General features: G+C 46.5%; 1 gene segment (V, D, J or C); it reads right to left on the reverse strand.

Moving 5' to 3' along the window:
- Positions 1-7,458: 7,458 nt before the first annotated feature.
- LOC307201921 (CD276 antigen homolog) lies at positions 7,459-13,900 on the reverse strand. The segment is given in 6 exons: positions 13,779-13,900; positions 12,351-12,689; positions 9,821-10,117; positions 8,657-8,950; positions 8,450-8,518; positions 7,459-8,278 (listed from the first exon to the last, which is right to left on the reverse strand).
- Positions 13,901-14,131: the final 231 nt, after the last annotated feature.

Consider the following 14,131-nt stretch of genomic DNA (forward strand, 5'->3'; position numbering starts at 1 on the left):
AATCAGAAGCTGCTCTTTTGTTTCCAAAAATTTTGGAAGTCGAACAGACTTCTGAAATGGATTCGGTTCAACTTCCAAGGTACGACTGTATTTTTAGTCAGACCTATGCCAACAAAGGTCCGTATAGTTAAAGCCATGGTTTTCCCAGTAGTGATGTATGGAAGTGAGAGCTGGACCATAAAGAAGGCTGATCACCAAAGAATTGATGCTTTTGAATTATGGTGCTGGAGGAGACTCTTGAGAGTCCCATGGACTGCAAGAAGATCAAATGCAACCATCCTTAAGGAAATTAGCTCACTGGAAGGACAGATTGTGAAGCTGAGGCTCCAGTACTTTGGCCACCTCATGAGAAGAGAAGACTCCCCGGAGAAGATGTTGGGAAAGATGGCGGGCACAAGGAGAAGGGGACGACAGAGGACGAGATGGTTGGACAGTGTTCTCGAAGCTACAAACATGAGTCTGACCAAACTGCGGGAGACAGTGGAAGACAGAAGTGCCTGGCGTGCTCTGGTCCACGGGGTCACGAAGAGTTGGACACGACTAAACGACTAAACAACAACAACAATGCGCTCCCTTTAAAGGGAGTAAAAATGCCATTCTAGTTTATCACAGCCTGGGGGGAAAGAGGTCAATGGAGGCGCCAGATGGACCTCACTACAGGTCCTGTGAGGCAAGGACGGGGAAAGTGTGGCTCTCCAGTGTCCTTTGACTACAACTCCCATCATTTTGACCATTGGCTTCTCTGCCCAGGTCTGACGGGAGCAGGAGCCCATCCACATCTGGAGGGTCACAGGCTCCCCATCTCTGAAAATGGGGTACATTACGCCTTTTTGCTAATTATAGCACCATGTTAAGTAGTGTGTGAAGCCACCATTTTAATGTGATTTCCAGCTGATTTGCAGGAAAGTGGTGCCTTAGCAATCGTGAGGGGCCCTAGTGTGGAAGCAAATTCAACTGGGTGGGCTTTCATCCACCTCAGCAGATAAGTTCTTGCAGGATTATTTATCATGGAGCAGACACTACTGTTTAGAGCAAAGGGATGGAGAGCTTTGAGGAGGAAAATAAGCAGAGGCAGAAGAGGGTACAGAGTGCGAGTCAGAACTGGGTCTCACTAAGGGGGAACTGTGCTTAGCATGGGCATTTCAGAACTCCAGGTTGCAGAGGAAAGGCTTCCACTTACCTACCACCTTCAGCTCAATGTCTTGACGGATTGGGTCTTTCGCTGCTCGGTGTTGGATGTGGCATGAGAAGGTAACTCCAGCGTCGGAGATTTGTGGTGTGAACTCCAGGACACTTTGTGCATAGAAGAGGTAATTGGGCCCATGCTTGGCAAGGGGTGAGTCAACTTTCCGAGTCTCACTGCCTCGCAGCCACTTCACAGAGACACCGTCAGGGTAAAAGTCGGATGCTGTACATGTCAAAGTGCTTGGTTTTCCCAGCGGCACACCTGTGGGGCCAAGTGTTAGGCGTGGGGGAGCTGGAGGGAGAGAGGAGAGTTAGGAGAGCATCTCCTTGGGCAGCTTAAAGGGTGCTGGGAACTAGATATGTGAGCAGCAAGCTGCAGTTCCCAGGATTCTTCACCGGAAGTCATACGAGTTATGTGTGCTTTAAATGTATGGCATGAATGTGACTTCCCTCTTCGCTTCTGCAATAAAAGGCAGCTCTCAGTACAAGGAAGTTGGCGTAGAAGTCATGGTTGAAAACATGTGCTAGGAATCTCCAGATCTAATCTCACCTTGCCCATGAACTCATTAGGTGGCCTTTAAGTTACTCACTATCCTCATAGCCCCAAGTCCTGCCTGGCCCGCTCCCACATACAGTAAGAGCTGCTGTCCTGTATCTCCACTATGCCATCCCTCAAGGTCTGGGAGACTGTCCCGCTTGGACTACGGCAATGCGCTCTATGTGGGGCTACTTTGAAGGTGACCTGGAAACTACAGCTAATCCAGAATGCGGCAGCTGCACTGGTTACTGGGGATGGCTACCGAGACCATATAACTCCAGTCCTGAAAGACCTACATTGCCTCCAGTACATTTCAGAGCACACTTCAAAGTGTTGGTGCTGCCCTTTAAAGCCCTAAACGGCCTTGGCCCAGTGTACCTGAAGGAACATCTCCACCCCCATCATTCAGCCCAGACTCTGAGGTCCAGCGCTGAGGGCCTTCTGGTGGTTCCCTCCCTGCAATAAGTGGGGTTACAGGGAACCAGGCAGAGGGCCTTCTCAGCAGTGGCATCTGTCCTTCTATCAGATGTCAAGGAAACAAACAACTATCTGACTTTTAGAAGACACCTTAAGGCAACCCTGCTTAGGGAAGTTTTTAATGTTTGATATTTTATTGTGTTTTTAATATTCTGTTGGGAGCTGCCCAGAGTGGCTGGGGAAACCCACCTAGATGGGTGGGGTATAAATAAATAAATGATGATGATATTTGTCAAAGCGTGCTTTTGTCAAGCCTCTCTTGAGAGGTCACATCTCAGTTCTGTAGCACCACCACAAAGGAGGCCCTGCTCTGTTTCATTACAATGAACATCTCTTAATGATGGAACATGAAACTGCAGCTCTCCCCAAAACCTCATCTCCAGAGGAGTAGGCTTGAATGCGAGCTGGTTTTCCCTGTAATACACGGCCCTAACCAATTTATGATATCAAGATATGTATCTTGAAACATGCTGGGAAGTATAATGGCAGCCAACACAGCTGAGAGAGAACCAGTGTTATGTGCTTCATATAGGCAAATTCTTTCCGAGGGAGCACTGTGGCTATGCTCCGCAAAACTGAGACCCAAATTATAAGTATTTATTTATTTAAAAATTTCTGTCCCACACCAACAGCAGCCATTTTGTATTATGGGCCAGAAATCTAATTCACATAAAAGATAAAAATACAATATTTACACCATACAAAATAAAAACCATTAAACCACAGTTGCAGCAGTTCAAGAAACGGAAGTGTACGAATTGCAATTCTTATACCCACTTACCTGGGAGTAAGCTTCAGTTAACTCAGCTGGAATATTAGGGCCACACTGTAAGCATTCAGCGAATAACCATTTCTAAAGCCAGAGAAGGCAAGGTAGTATTGCATGGAGCCTAAAATATTTTGATGTGGGAGCTAGGCAGGCTGCCCTGGAGCATGACAAAGGCAGGGAGCCACCACTGAAAAGGATCTCTTGCTGGTCATCATGTGTCATGGTGAAGTTGGTTATAGTACCCAGAGAAAGGAGAGATGATTTCCACAGGTAGGTTTATTCCAATGACAGATGTGGAAGTGGCAGGTCTTAACTTTAGCATCCTAGTTTAGCTGCCCTGTTCTGGTGCAGTGTGTGGGGTCTGTCTTACAGAAAAGTGAACATAGAGGTGTTCCCCGCTACACCTCTATTCCATTGCCTTATGTAGTTTTCTCTCCAGCATGGTTCAAATCTGATTATCAGAGCTGGGCTGGGAGAAAAGTGCTTCAAGCAATAGACCATAGGGAGCCAAGGCAAGGGTTGAGCAACCACACATTTTATTCTCTTGTAGAAATAGACACAGCCCAGCTGCTTAATATCACAATGAGGCAGATACATGAATAAAACTAGGGCCCTGTCAGGTATGTTTAGCCTGGAGTTAACGTGAAGCGCTTCAAAGGATGCGCTCTATAATGGTATTTTACATCAAGGACTTTAATATGAAATATGTTTGGTGCTTTAAAAAAGCTTTTCCACCCGCCGCCTTGCCTCCCTTACCTTCCATTTTCAATGCCACCTTTCCTTCAGCACTGTCAGGAGTATGGAGAACAAAACACGTATACTCCCCAGCATCCTCGTCCCTTACGTCCAAGAGGTAGAGGGTGGCGTTGCCCTCTGGCAGCCGCGTCGCATCAAGCACTGCTCCCCTCGGTCTAAACACTGTAATGCTGGTATCGAACTTTGCAACGTTTTTTCCTCTCAGCGACCATCTCACAATCAGGAAATCAACGTTTATGGGCCTGTGAGGGTCTAAGGAGAAGTGGCAAGGCAGGAATGCATTAGAGTGTGGCCCTGCCTGGACGGGGGATGAAGGGACTTGGATTATCACGGCTGCCCCTGAAAAGGACAAAGAGATACAGTTAGACTGTAATTAGACTGGAGCTCCATCGCAGGCTAAAGCCATCATAAGCCAGTTTTAACTTTTAAGATTCCTGCAAACTGTAGTTATGCAAAAAAGGGATTCCTGAAGCCCTTTGGTTAAAAACGAGGCTGGAGTTTGAGGACTAGTTTAAATCTGAATGTGGAATGCGCCTTTGACTTCTCAAAAAAAGTAACCATCCACTGTGGGCGCAAGGAGAGGGGGAATACTTCTGATGTGGGACACGTCAAGCTCTTTCTGGGGTGGCTTGTACAACTTTGGTCCTCAGTTGTCACTCAGCTCTCACCTGTGGCTATTATTATTGTTATTGTTATTATCGTTGTTGTTATTATTATTATTATTGTTATTGTTATTATTATTATTCCGGCCTATACCCAGAGGCCTCAGGGCAATTCACATAAAAAGAGCCAAGAAGCTGTCAGCAGGCGATAGCGGCCACATCCTGGGAAAGGCTTCGACTGGCCGGCTAAATGACGTGAGGACAGCTAACGTGTCTCAAACCTTCAGTGAGTTAAGAGATTTCCCCTGCGTGTGAAGACAAGTTCCAGCTATAGAGGGAAGTGAGGGGCAGATGGGGCTCGTCAATCTGGGAAGGTGGCCCATCTAGGAGAAGGGAAAAAACTCCCTTGTGGGACATCTTCAGCAGAGGCTAAGGAGTAAACCCTACACAAATCTGGAGTGGAGTCCCTTAGACAGTTTGGTGGTGCCTTGTACGCCTCCTTCAGGCAACTCCTGAGCCAAGCTGGTACCCAATGTATTGCTCTGGTCTGCTTTGCCTTATACTGAATCAGACCATCAGTCCACCTAGGCCAGTACTCTCTACACTGACTGGCAGAGGCTCTCCAGGTTTCAGACAGGAAACCTCTCCTAGTCCTTTTGGACTAGGCCGCCTGGCCGCCCACTTCCCAGCTCCTGCTGGTCTTTGCGAAGCTGCCTCTCCCTCCCTCCCTCCCTCCCTCCTCCTCCATTGCCCTAGCCCCCAGGAGCCCCCCCAAGTGGCAAGGGTCCTCCGGGTGAGGGGATGCGACTTACATGCACCCTGCAAGGAGAGCAGCAAACACGAGAAGCTGGGCATTTTGAGGCCGCCGTGCTTACTTTCGTTTCTCCAGAAAGGATGGGAGCGCAATGTGCACCTGAGAGACAAAAGTTCAGTTGAACTGTGACTCCCGGGTGTCAGATCAAAACATTCTGCTTTTAAGCAAGCCAGCCAGACGGGCGTGTAGAAGTTGGGTGTGTTTCGTTTCTTTTAACAAAAAGCTCGGTTTTCGAACGCAATCCGTTCCAGAAGACCGTTTGAGTTCCAAAATATTCAAAAACCGAAAACTCAATATGGAAGCATCAATACAATAGGGAAACTCAAAACGGAAGCCATGTGGTATGTTTGACTTCTGAAAAGTGTTCGAAAACTGAAGCAGTTACTTCCAGCATTCGAGTTCCAAAACGTTTGTCAACGGAGAAGTTTGAAAACCAAGGTTCCACTGCAGTTTATACTGGTGTTTTCAAAGTCTCCTTTGAATATTTTAAAATAATGTTCTACATGATGTTCTGTTTGATATTTTTGTGAGCCGTTTAGAGGTTTTCTAAAAACCAAGTGGTATATATGAATGTTGTTATATAATTTAAAATAGTGTAGCACCCTGCTTGTGGTTAACGCTTAGCTGGAATGAAATATTCAACGCAGCAATAGAGAAATTAAAATAATAATTTATTTGTCAGACAAATAAATATGAGGCACAGTGGTATATGGTTACCAAGCTCTGGCCTGGCCTCCTGCCATTCTGGCCAGCACTTATATTTCCTTAATCCAGTTCCCTTGCTCCTCCTGTGGCTGCCTCTGTCCAATCAGCCTGGTTGAAATTCCTATTGGCTGTTTGCTAGAACCAATCACAAAAGATACACCCATTTCCTTCTGTCCTTTTATGGGAATCAAAAAGCTATATATTCTTCTATCTATAAATGACAAATAAGTAGTAATATATCTTACATGTGTCTCAACAAGAAATCTTAATTACCAGCTCACCTCTTGCCCTCCTTGCCCTCCAAAACAGATGGTTTAATCTTAAATTTTTATCTTAAACATATGTCAAGGATTTTGAGTTCACATCAACATTGAGAGATCTCCTTCATTTGAAGGTTTCTAAACAAAAGGCCTGACAACCATATATCAGGAGTGCTCGATGGCGTCTCCTGTCTGACAAGGGGGGCTGGTGGCTGATGGCCCCTGTGATCTCTTCCAACTATATGAAATAAGAATCTAGCATTTCTTAAATCCTTTGCATAATTATATTTAAGCTAATATATTTAATACATAAATAACCTTTTAAAAGGAAAAGAAATCTTAAAAGGATCTTAGTTTAAGAAAGAAACAGCTTTAGAAAAGACTTCCCAAAAATGCTCCCTTTCTGCCAGCCAGACCAGTTGCTTTTTCATTGCTCTTGACCTTTTTAACCTTAGGAAGAAGATATGGCTCATTTTACTATTTATCCACCCTTAATTTGTAGGGTCAGTGTAACCTTGGCTCTCAGCCTGTAATTCCCTTTTTACGACTTTGAGAATTGTTTTCTGCCTTAAATCAGGGGGCCCCCTTGTCTAGGAGGAAAAACATTTTGCCAAGGTTCTTAGGCAGCTGCTCTTCTGCCTGGCATGAAACATTTGAAAATCTTTAAGCTCATTTTAAAATACAGGCCCTGATCAAGCCTCAATAAAAATGCAGGCTTATGATTAGATGCCTCAATAGCATGTGTATACAACTGCTTTTAAAAAGTGGTTGTCGAGGGGAGAACGTCACCTTAGTTTTTAAGTGGCCCATCATGCGCCGTGTTCTCAAAACTTTCTGCTTCCGGCCTTGAGGATTATTGAGGCCTAACAGTCACAAAATGGCAGGGCAGAGGCAGAGCAGGTCACAAACTAGAGGCAGAGTTTGCCATAAGCAGCTGGCAGTCACAGATCTCCTTCTCTGTTTAGAATGATTTGTAGCGGCCCAAAGCTTATTTGGGAGCCCCTAGGTGCCAACTCCCTGGGGCCCTGGGTGCCCCAGCACCCACAAATTCCCCTTGAAGAGGCCGGGCACCCACAAATTGTGGTGCATGTGGGCATTGGGATAGTGCGCAGTTCCCCAAAGCAGCATTGAGCCCCTGGGCATAATTTAATGCTGTTTCAAGGACAGATGATTTCATAGAATTGTGGAATTGAGAGTTGGAAAGGACTCTGAGAGCCGTCTAGTCCAATACACTGCATTGCAAGAATCCTTTGCCCAACGTCAGGCACTGGTGCTGTCAATTATTTTCTCCTACATCATAATTACTACAAATTTGGGATTTATTTGTTTTTTAAACACTTTATTGAAATCTGTTTTTCCATACAGAATTTAGAACACAAAAAAAAACAAGAAACATAACTTGGAACAGGTGAAGCTAAAGTATAGCCATCCAGATAATGCAGCGTATAAGGTGAAAAACTAAAGGAGAAATGAAATCATATTATACACAAACTGGAACGGGGAGGGAAATGATGGGGAAAGAGGAGAGGCAGACTAGGGGATGAGTTGGTAAAGCAGCACCAGGCAGGATTGAACCCTCTTGCTCTCGATGCTGCAGTCAGAGCGGGGAGGCAAGGAGATGCTACTTCTTGTTCCCCAACCTCCTTCCTGACATGAAGGGTTTATTAACCTTAATTAAACAGTAGCCCAACCCTCAAGCTAGGCACTCTTTCTTATGTCACAACACAACTGGTCATCAGTATGAAGATCAGGCTGGATCAGGTGTTCCTTGGGCTCGTTTGGGGCCCTGAGTTGGCAGAGGCACAGCCCTGAAACTAACAAATTATAATATCCATCTTAAAAGCCTCAATATCCCTTGGTTTCTTTGAATTCCTGAAGAGTGCAGAGCTCTACTATATGTATATAATTTCAAAATGGAAGGTTGAATTTAAATGATTTAAATCGCCTTGACTTTAAAATGAAGCCTCCTGCAATTATCATACTGGAAATGCATTTTCTAGGAAATACATAATGAAATGGAACAATATTTCATTGCCTGGAACAACCGTGTGCCAAAATTTAATTCCGTGTACTCTTAAATAACAAAAACTTCATCTGGATTTTCCCTCTTGACTTTCGACTTCTTCTTCAGGAGGGTTTCGTCATTCGGTTCAGCTTGCTTATACTTGGCTGCTAAGAGAGAGGGAGAGAGAGAGAGGGAGAGAGAGAGAGAGAATGCAATAATCAGGTGTCTCCAAACCGCAATCTGCAGTCCCATGCCCCAGCACTGCAGCCTTGCCTCCCCACGGACTCTGCTGCCCTTTCTGCCACAGCTGCCCTTTCTTCCCAGCAGCCCCAACTCACCTCTGCGTCTTTGGTACATCAACGTCGCTCCAATTCCCATGCCAAGTCCCACAAGGTGTCCCAGAGATCCTAGAAGCCAAGTCATCGGTGATCCAAAGTATCCTGGAGATGGAGGAGAGTCAATGGGAGATGCAGGTTTCAGTTTTGGCCAATGTGATTTGGTACTACATTCTGGGGGTGAGGGGTGGGTAATTCCATCAGCCTCACCTTCTGGCTTCCAGGGGATCGTCTCCTCCAGTGGTGCCTCCAGTGCTTCATGATGTACCTGGCAGGTAAAACTGGCTGCAAAATGGCCCTGCTTTGGGAAGAAGACGCTTCCGGTTGAGAACGTCCCGTTAGGATTTTGTTCAAGTTCCGACTCATATATTCTCCCTTGTATCGGCTCCCCATTTTGCAGCCACTGCACTGTAACATTTTGTGGGTAAAACCCACACGCTAGGCACTCCGCTACCAAGAACCTCTTTCCTGGTGGCCTGGTGAGCATATGAAGTTCTGGGCGAGCTGCAAAGAGAAGAAAGTGATTTGAGGTCCTGCAAGTCTGGTGATGGCCAATAGAGGGAGACACTGCAGATTATAAAGGCAACCCACCTAACAGTATCTAAAGACCAGAGTTGTGTGAATTCATTACACAAGAGCAGCTCAGCACCAGAGCATCTGCCTTGCATGCAGCTGCTGCCAGGAAAATTCTGCGCTAGATGGACAAAGGGTCTGATTCCAACTATATCCTGAGACCAACAAGAGTAACTATTGCAGAGCTACAGTTTGCCTTGAGAAGGCACTCAGGGAAAAGGTTAATTCTCCCCTCCGGTGCCATCATTTCCCTGCAGTCGAATTAAGAGTTGCACTCCACAGCAGTTTTGACTTAAGGGAAACAAGCTCCAAGATATCCAGTAATGGCCTGACATGTGGCTTGACCTCAAGAGAAGAATGGGGTGAAGAAGGAATTTATTGTGCCCTGTTTGTGACCACTAGAGGCTTCCGACTGGTGGTCTTTGGAGGCAGAATGCTGTGTTGCTTCCATGCCAAGTGCTTAGTCTGGAATTGCCATCCTCTCATCTTTTGTGCTTTTTTATGATTACTGAAATGCAGCCCTTTAATTGCATATTTTAGTCAGACCTATGTTCCCTTTAAAGGGCAGGTGTGTGTGAAAAATGCCATTCTAGTCCATCACAGCCTGGGGGGAAAAGAGGTCAATGGATGTGCCAGACGGACCTCACTACAGGCAAAGGGATACAGAGTTTTGAGGAGGAAAATAAGCAGAGGCAGAACAGGGTAGAGAGTGCGAGTCAGAACTGGGTCTCACTAAGGTGGAACTGTGCTTAGCATGGGCATTTCAGAACTCCAGGTTGCACAGGAAAGGCTCCCACTTACCTACCACCTTCAGCTCAATATCTTGACGGATTGGGTCTTTCGCTGCTCGGTGTTGGATGAGGCACGAGAAGGTGACACCAATGTCAGAGATTTGTGGTGTGAACTCCAGGACACTCTCTGCATAGAAGAGGTAATTGGGCCCACGCTTGGCAGGGGGCGAGTCAACTTTCACAGTCTCACTGCCTCGCAGCCACTTCACAGATACACCGTCAGGGTAAAAGTCAGATGCTGTACATGTCAAATTGATTGGTTTTCCCAGCGGCACTTCTGTGGGGCCGAGTGTTAGGCGTGGGGGAGCTGGAGGGAGAGAGGAGAGTTAGGAGAGCATCTCCTTGGGCAGCTTAAAGGGTGCTGGGAACTAGATATGTGAGCAGCAAGCTGCAGTTCCCAGGATTCTTCACCGGAAGTCATACGAGTTATGTGTGCTTTAAATGTATGGCATGAATGTGACTTCCCTCTTCGCTTCTGCAATAAAAGGCAGCTCTCAGTACAAGGAAGTTGGCGTAGAAGTCATGGTTGAAGCACGCATTGGAATCTGCAGATCAAATCTCACCTTGCCCATGAACTCATTACACACTATACTCTTAGTCCCAAGTCCTCCCTGCCTTGCCCCCAAATACAGTAAGAGCTGCAGTCCTGTATCTCCACTATGCTATCCCTCAAGGTCTGGGCAAACTGTCCCGCTTGGACTACTGCAATGCACTCTATGTGGGGCTACCTTGAAGGTAACCTGGAAACTACAGCTAATCCAGAATGCGGCAGCAACACTGGTGACTGGGGATGGCTACCGAGACCATATAACTCCAGTCCTGAAAGACCTACATTGGCTCCCAGTACATTTCTGAACACACTTCAAAGCGTTAGTGCTGCCCCTTAAAGCCCTAAATGGCCCAGTGTACCTGAAGGAGCGTCTCCACCCCCATCATTCAGCCCAGACTCTGATGTCCAGCGCTGAGGGCCTTCTGGTTTCCTCCCTGGGGTTACAGGGAACCAGGCAGAGGGCCTTCTCAGCAGTGGCATCTGTCCTGTGGAACACCCTCCTATCAGATGTCAAGGAAACAAACAACTATCTGACTTTTAGAAGACACCTTAAGGCAACCCTGCTTAGGGAAGTTTTTAATGTTTGATATTTTATTGTGTTTTTAATGTTCTGTTGGGAGCTGCCCAGAGTGGCTGGGGAAACCCACCTAGATGGGTGGGGTATAAATAAATAAATGATGATGATATTTGTAAAAGCGTGCTTTTGTCAAGTCTCTCTTGAGAGGTCACATCTCAGTTCTGTAGCACCACCACAAAGGAGGCCCTGCTCTGTTTCCTTGCAATGAACATCTCTTAATGATGGAACATGAAACTGCAGCTCTCCCCAAAACCTCATCTCCAGAGGAGTAGGCTTGAATGCGAGCTGGTTTTCCCTGTAATACACGGCCCTAACCAATTTAGGATATCAAGATATGCATCTTGAAAAATGCTGGGAAGTATAATGGCAGCCAACACAGCTGAGAGAGAACCAGTGTTATGTGCTTCATATAGGCAAATTCTTTCCGAGGGAGCACCATGGCTATGCTCCCCAAAACTGAGACCCAAATTATAGGTATTTATTTATTTAAATATTTCTGTCCCCCATCATCAGCAACCATTTTGGACCAGAAATCAAATTCACATAAAAGATAAAAATACAATATTTACACCATACAAAATAAAAACCATTAAACCACAGTTGCAGCAGTTCAAGAAACGGAACTGTACGAATTGCAATTCCGATACCCACTTACCTGGGAGTAAGCTTCAGTTAACTCAGTTGGACTTTTAGGACCATGCTGTAAGCATTCAGCAAATAACCATTTCTAAAGCCAGAGAAGGCAAGGTAGTATTGCATGGAGCCTAAAATATTTTGATGTGGGAGCTAGGCAGGCTGCCCTGGAGCATGACAAAGGCAGGGAGCCACCACTGAAAAGGATCTCTTGCTGGTCATCATGTGTCATGGTGAAGTTGGTTGTGGTACCCAGAGAAAGGAGAGATGATTTCCACAGGTAGGTTTATTCCAATGACAGATGTGGAAGTGGCAGGTCTTAGCTTTAGCATCCTAGTTTAGCTGCCCTGTTCTGGTGCAGTGTGTGGGGTCTGTCTTACAGAAAAGTGAACATAGAGGTGTTCCTCGCTACACCTCTCTATTCCATTGCCTTATGTAGTTTTCTCTCCAGCATGGTTCAAATCTGATTATCAGAGCTGGGCTGGGAGAAAAGTGCTTCAAGCAATAGACCATAGGGAGCCAAGGCAAGGGTGCAGAGCGGCGTTGAGCAACCGCACATTTTATTCTCTTGTAGAAATAGACACAGCCCAGCTGCTTAATATCACAATGAGGCAGATACATGAATAAAACTAGGGCCCTGTCAGGTATGTTTAGCCTGGAGTTAACGTGCAGCGCTTCAAAGGATGCGCTTTAAAATGGTATTGTACATCAAGGTCTTTAATATGAAATATGTTTAGTGCTTTAAAAATGGTTTTCCACCCGCCGCCTTGCCTCCCTTACCTTCCATTTTCAATGCCACCTTCCCTTCAGCACTGTCAGGAGTATGGAGAACAAAACACGTATAGTCCCCAGCATCCTCGTCCCTTACGTCCGAGAGGTAGAGGGTGGCGTTGCCCTCTGGCAGCCGCGTCGCATCAAGCACTGCTCCCCTCGGTCTAAACACTGTAATGCTGGTATCAAACTTTGCAACGTTTTTTCCTCTCAGCGACCATCTCACAATCAGGAAATCAATGTTTATGGGCCTGTGAGGGTCTAAGGAGAAGTGGCAAGGCAGGAATGCATTAGAGTGTGGCCCTGCCTGGACGGGGGATGAAGGTACTTGGATTATCACGGCTGCCCCTGAAAAGGACAAAGAAATACTGTTAGACTGTAATTAGACTGGAGCTCCATCACAGGCTAAAGCCATCATAAGCCAGTTTTAACTTTTAAGATTCCTGCAGATCGTAGTTATGCAAAAAAGGGATTCCTGAAGCCCTTTGGTTAAAAAACAAAACAAAACCAGGCTGGTTAGAGGAGTTTGAGGACTAGTTTAAATCTGAATGCAGGATGCGCTTTTGACTTCTCAAAAAAGTAACCATCCACTGTGGGCGCAAGGAGAGGGGGAGTACTTCTGGTGTGGGACACGTCAAGCTCTTTCTGGGGTGGCTTGTACAACTTTGGTCCTCAGTCTGCACTCAGCTCTCATCTGTGGCTATTATCATCATCATTATCACCATCATCATCATCATCATCATCATTATACCACCCTATACCCCGCGGTCTCAGGGCAATTCACATAAAAAGAGCCAAGAAGCTGTCAGCAGGCGATAGCGGCCACATCCCGGGAAAGGTTCGACTGGCCGGCTAAATGACGTGAGGACAGCTAACGTGTCTCAAACCCTCAGTGAGTTAAGAGATTTCCCGTGCGTGTGAAGACAAGTTCCAGCTATAGAGGGAAATGAGGGGCAGATGGGGCTTGTCAATCTGGGAAGGTGGCCCATCTAGGAGAAGGAAAAAACTTCCTTGTGGGACATCTTCAGCAGAGGCTAAGGAGTAAACCCTACACAAATCTGGAGTGGAGTCCCTTAGGCAGTTGGGTGGCGCCTTGTACGCCTCCTTCAGGCAACTCCTGAGCCAAGCTGGTACCCAATGTATTGCTCTGGTCTGCTTTGCCTTATACTGAATCAGACCATCACTCCACCTAGGCCAGTACTCTCTACACTGACTGGCAGAAGCTCTCCAGGTTTCAGACAGGAAACCTCTCCTAGGCCTTTTGGACTAGGCCGCCTGGCCGCCCACTTCCCGGCTCCTGCTGGTCTTTGCGAAGCCGCCTCTCCCTCCCTCCCTCCCTCCCTCCCTCCCTCCCTCCCTCCCTCCTCCTCCATTGCCCTAGCCCCCAGGAGCCCCCCCAAGTGGCAAGGGTCCTCCGGGTGAGGGGATGCGACTTACATGCACCCTGCAAGGAGAGCAGCAAACACGAGAAGCTGGGCATTTTGGGGCCGCCGTGCTTACTTTCGTTTCTCCAGAAAGGATGGGAGCGCAATGTGCACCTGAGAGACAAAAGTTCAGTTGAACTGCAACCCCCAAGTGCCAGATCAAAACATTTCTGCTTTTAAGCAAGCCAGCCCAGACGGGCATGTAGAAGTTGGGTGTGTTTTGTTTCTTTTTACAGTGGAACCTCAGTTTTCGAATGCAATCCGTTCCAGAAGACCATTTGAGTTCCAAAATATTGAAAAACCAAAAACTCAATACGGAAGCATCAATACAATAGGGAAACTCAAAACGGAAGCCATGTGGTATGT

The sequence above is a fragment of the Podarcis cretensis genome (assembly GCF_951804945.1).
Source record: "Podarcis cretensis genome assembly, chromosome: 13".
In the NCBI taxonomy this organism is placed as follows: Eukaryota; Metazoa; Chordata; class Lepidosauria; order Squamata; family Lacertidae; genus Podarcis; species Podarcis cretensis.